This window comes from Mizuhopecten yessoensis, unplaced genomic scaffold (assembly GCF_002113885.1).
Source record: "Mizuhopecten yessoensis strain PY_sf001 unplaced genomic scaffold, ASM211388v2 scaffold6595, whole genome shotgun sequence".
Lineage (NCBI taxonomy): Eukaryota > Metazoa > Mollusca > Bivalvia > Pectinida > Pectinidae > Mizuhopecten > Mizuhopecten yessoensis.
Window position 1 is genome coordinate 317,321 of NW_018406628.1, and position 5,813 is coordinate 323,133.

Consider the following 5,813-nt stretch of genomic DNA (forward strand, 5'->3'; position numbering starts at 1 on the left):
GCCCTCACTTCATCCGGTCATATCCCTATCTAGCCATCAGTCATCCGGTCATACCATTCTCTAATCTAGCTAATACTAATCCTGTCATACAACTATCTAGCTACTACTTATCTTGTCATACCACTATCTACATACCTCTATATAGCCCTCACCAATCCTGTCATCCCACTATCTAGCCATTATAAATCTGCCACTATATAGCCGTCACTATTCCGGTCATACCACTATACTATCTAGCCATCACTCATACGGTCAAACCTCTATCTAGTCATCACTAATCCGATTAGAAAGAATACTATTTTCTATTTTCGGTCCTGATCAGTACTGTTTGTTGATGAGTCAATTCAATGACCTACAAAATGGAGTTCACTCAGGTGGGAAATTTTGAACGATTGAAATTCGTAACACGCCGTCCTGACACGTATTGGACATACACATCAGAACGATTATCACTTAAAAACTATCTAACCATTATTAATCTGATCATACCACTATCTAGCTTTTACTAACCTGGTAATACCGCTAATTAGCTATTACGAATGAGGTCAGACCACTATCTAGCCATCAATTATCCGGTCATACCACTCTCTAGCCGTCACTTATCACTAATCCGGTCATAACACTATCTAACCATCACTAATCATTCAGTCGTACAACTATCTAGCCATCACTTCATCCGGTCCTATCACTATCTAGCCATCACTCATCCGGTCAAACCTCTATCTAGTCATCACTAATCCGGTTAGAAAGAATACTATTTTCTATTTTCGGTCCTGATCAGTACGGTTTGTTGATGAGTCAATTCAATGACCTACAAAATGGCGTTCACTCAGGTGGGAAATTTTGAACGATTGAAATTCGTAACACGCCGTCCTGACACGTATTGGACATACACATCAGAACGATTATCACTTAAAAAATCTGGCCTTAATTCATTGCTAGTATAATATGGTATTTCATGTAACAAACAGGCATAATTACGATATTTAAGAATACAAAATGTGGTAGGACAATTCTTCCGTGAATATTGGCACTGACTACGTGATTACGTGATTGTGGTTACAATTCGCTAGCAATCATGTATTTGAATTTAAATCGCGTCGTAATTGTCTAGGTATACCTAAACATTAGTGATTATTCAGTTATAACATAGATTAAACGACCGCTCTATTCAAACAAATATATGTTGCAGAAATCGTATCATTGACTAACATTTTAATCATAAGAATAAGAGAAACATTATTCTTAGACTGATCCGATATTATTAAAATAACACGGCTTTATTAGTTTAGTTACGGACTTAAATATATCTTGTGGGTGGTAAGTACAGGTGTAATTGGGCACTAGTACCGGTTGTTTGTTTGTTTTAGTAGATTAACGTCCGCTTCACTACGAGTGGTTCGATTATCCAGACGACTATTACTAGTTCCGTCCCGTGAAAGCGGCTGCATAGTTCGTTCGTTCGATCCGCCGCTATCGGCCAGGTATCAGTTTATCGGTTGATAGCGGCGAGGTATCATTAAGCAGTTTATCCGGTCATACCACTATATCTAGCCATCACTTATCCGGTCGTACCACTATCTAGCCATCACTAATCCGGTCATACCACTATCTAGCTACTACTTATCTTGTCATACCACTATCTAGCCATCATTAATCCGGTCATACCGCTAGCTAGCCATCACTTAACGATCATACCACTAGTTAGCTATAACTGATCCGGTCATACCACTATCTAGCTACAACTTATCCTGTCATACCACTATCTAGCCATCACTAATCCGGTCATACCACTAGCTAGCCATCACTTAACCGATCATACCACTAGTTAGCCATAGCTGATCCGGTCATACCACTATCTAGCCATCACTAATCCGGTCATATCACTATCTAGCCATCATTTATCCGGTCATACCACTATCTAGCCATCACTAATCCGGTCATACCATTATCCAGTCATCACTTATCCGGTCATACCACTATCTAGCCGTCACTTATCCAGTCATACCACTATCTAGCCATCACTTATCCGGTCATACCATTATCCAGCCATCACTTATCCGGTTATACCACTATCTAGCCGTCACTTATCCGGTCATACCACTATCTAGCCATTATTAATCTGGTCATACCACTATCTAGCCATTATTAATCTGGTCATACCACTATCTAGCCATCACTAATCTGGTCATACCTCTATCTAGCCATCACCTATCCGGTCATACCTCTATATAGCCATCACTAATCCGGTCATATCACTATCTAACCATCACTAATCCGGTCATACCTCTATCTAGCCATGACTAATCTGGTCATACCTCTATCTAGCCATCACCTATCTGGTCATACCACTATCTAGCCATCACTAATCCGGTCATACCACTATCTAGCCATCACTTATCCGGTCATACCACTATCTAACCATCACTAATTTGGCTATGCCAATATATATCCATCACTCCTCCGGTTGATACAGTTATTTGATAAACACGTGTCCTGGAGGGAGGTTTCAGAATACGCCAGACTCGTTCATATCAAGCTTATAAAATACAATGTACGGTAGAGCAGAACGTTGAGCTCTGACGAGGCCCCTAGGAAAGGTTCATAGAAGAAATCCACCGAACCGTAATATCAGTGTAAATATTAGCAACGGGTTTTTATCGTTGGTATCACTAGCGATACCCTATTTTAACTGTCATATTTCGTACTCCAACACAATACATTATTTGGTAAAACGTGTTTACTGAATACGTCATATTGAAATAAATGTCAGATCTATTTCAACTGACGAAACCATAACTAGCTTCGAATGCTATAACAACTTGATTAAATTGTTTACAACTTTGTTCCCACTTTTTTGAAAAAACACCTAACCTTAATCATGGAACAAATTTATACAAAATACCCATGTTAAAGACCCCATTAACATTTAATAAGGCTTTGGGGTCGAATAATACCGTCGTCACATTTTTTTAAATGCTAAAATGAATGCCAAATTTAATTGCATCAAAACCTTCAAGAGCACTCTCGATGAGTCGTGATTGGACTCCGGAGATCACCAATGTGAATTCGTTTTGATTTGAAATGTTAACCTTTGTTTTGAATCTTTCGACTGTGTGTAAAGGTTGCCGTTACAGCTGCATTCAGAAATATCTGGTCGCCTACGAAATAGAAATTGCCATATGCCTACCTTTGAGAAGACCGTCTGTTTTATCAATAAACTCTCTCGAGACATGTGATTCACCAGGTCGAATTATCATTGAAAACATCCGTATTTTATTAGTGCGTTTATTTTAACGAAGGTTTATTCTGGGGTTGTTTAAATTCAATTTCCTGAAACGATCTCCTTGTGATTGTAACGGAAATTAGTTTAAACTTTAATAAAAAAAAAAATGAAATCACGAGAACGAATTTCTTGATGAAGCCAAATTTGTCTTTTTGTAGTTAAACAACAAATCAGCTCCGGTCGGCCGTGATATCTAGAACGTTCGTCGGCGTCAGAAGCCTGCTGAGCGGGTAGGTGTAGGTTCGACTCCTGGCGTCGTGGACAACTTCTGCCTGACCTTTACATAGTGTCTTATAACAAGTATATATATAACTCTTCATTTTTGGACAACCCATGGTAGATCATCACTCGACTGCGTTTCAATGTGTGTTGTTTAAACGGAACCCATTAGATGCTATTGAACTCGATCATGCCTCGAATACTTTCATTTTTTCCCAAGTGACATACGATGTTTACGTTGTCGATGTTGAGGAAACGAACAACGGATTTAATCCTTCAATTTTTATTGTTGTAGATATAATCTATTAGATCCCTTGTCTAGATATATCAGTGTATAACTGCCATCATAAATCAATGCATCGGCTCTTGCCTTGAACAAATGTACTTCGGAAAACACGGACCTCTTGATTTAGCGGTGAATATAAGCGCAAAATATATGACGTTAAAAGTGATCAAATAAGAATAACGCTAATATAATGACATGTACATTTTCACTGATAAGATATCGTCAGCGATGTGGAGCCATAACGCTTAAGGTTCAAAAGAATGTGGTAAAACTTTGATTATTTCTCCAATTAAATAACTTGTAAACAAACGAAGTCAATAGTTGCAACTGGCGGTAACTTAATGTTTTTGCGAATATATATTTCATATTGAAATTCTGTTTAAAACAACGAAAAGAATACGAGTATCCTAGATTACAATGAACCCGGATACATGTAATCTGCACGTTTTATGCAAGTTAATAATTAATAGGTTTAAGATTTAAGGTTCGTATGCCTGGTAATGCGACAACGGGTTCACAAGACGTTAGCTAGGATTCGTTATCAATCACTTGAACTGCTTCTAGCACTGTATAAAAACAAAACAACGGTATGTAATTACATACATAGACAATGATTAAATTTCTCTGACTAATTATTATAGTTTCGAGTATGTAAATATTAGGATTTAAAAGGTTTTTTTCAAATGTTTGATCGACGATTTTAGGAAACTCCATCATCAATGTCACGTCAGTGGCAACGAGAGAACAATCCTTCAAACTACTGCATACAGATACAGAACGATTTTTGCGATTTTAGAGATTTCTTTTATCAGCGACTTTTGCGCCACAATATAATCATTGAACAAAGAGTTATCCGAAAGGCCGAGCTCATGTAGATGTTTTACCACAAACAGAAACCTGACGCTGTGCGATATCATAGATGTATACGTTTGTTTTAGCGGGAAATGAGGCGATATCTCTTATATAAAGGTTAACATGTCCCCTGCAAATTCATCCATTAGCGGAACTAGATGAAGTTGCGTTTATTGTGCTATCATTTTAGTGACGTTAGGCTGTTCCAGGAATCTCGTTTTTACGGACGTGAAAAACTCCTATATATCGAAGATATCAGGTAAAATATATGGTATTTAGATCAATGATAACTATAATATTTAGAATGTAAATATATGTGTTTACCAGCATTTTCTTCCACTGCATGTAATTATAAACGCAAATCGGTTACATATATATTTACCACGAAGCCGATTTGCGTATTTATCGACATGAACATTGCAAAATATTTGAAGATGTACTGTATATTCAGAGACATAAGGTTAAAATGTTGTATGTAGTTGTTTTCTTTACTGATTTTAATCGTCACAAAATTCTTGCTTGCTGAATGCATCTAAAAATAAAAATTATTCCAAAGAAGATTTACAGAATGTTGCAATGTCCCTCCATTCATTGAATAAAATTTGCTGTAAATCAATTAAACATGATATTACCGCGAAAGTTTGTGACGTAAACCGATAATTAATTCACCTATCTAGAATCTTTTTATTCAGACACAAAGAATCAATGAATGAACATATATCAGTTGTTCATTTCGCTAATTCAAATCCTCAACAATATGTCGTTGAAAGACCTGAGCCCGTATCCATGAAACCATTCTCATGCTCAAGCCTGGATTTTGTGCTCAAGTCTAATTTCTTGTTCCAGTTATAAATTATTAAAAAATTCTTATTTTATTAAAGTTGTGAACAAAAAATGAAGAAACTAGAAGCTGAATACTGTTTTCAATATTTAAATTTGACTGTTTGATCGATGACATGATTTAGGTGGGTTTCAAGAAAGCTGGCGTGAGCACAGAATCCATGCTTGAGCATGAGAACGGTTTCATGTATACGGGCCCTGTTTCTCTGAAATAAGTATTTTGCGAATACGCGACAATAATTAACATAATTAATGGATTCAGAGTAATACATTACAAATCAAATGGTGTCACTAAAAGTTACCTTTGAAAACGAAAAATAAAAACAAATC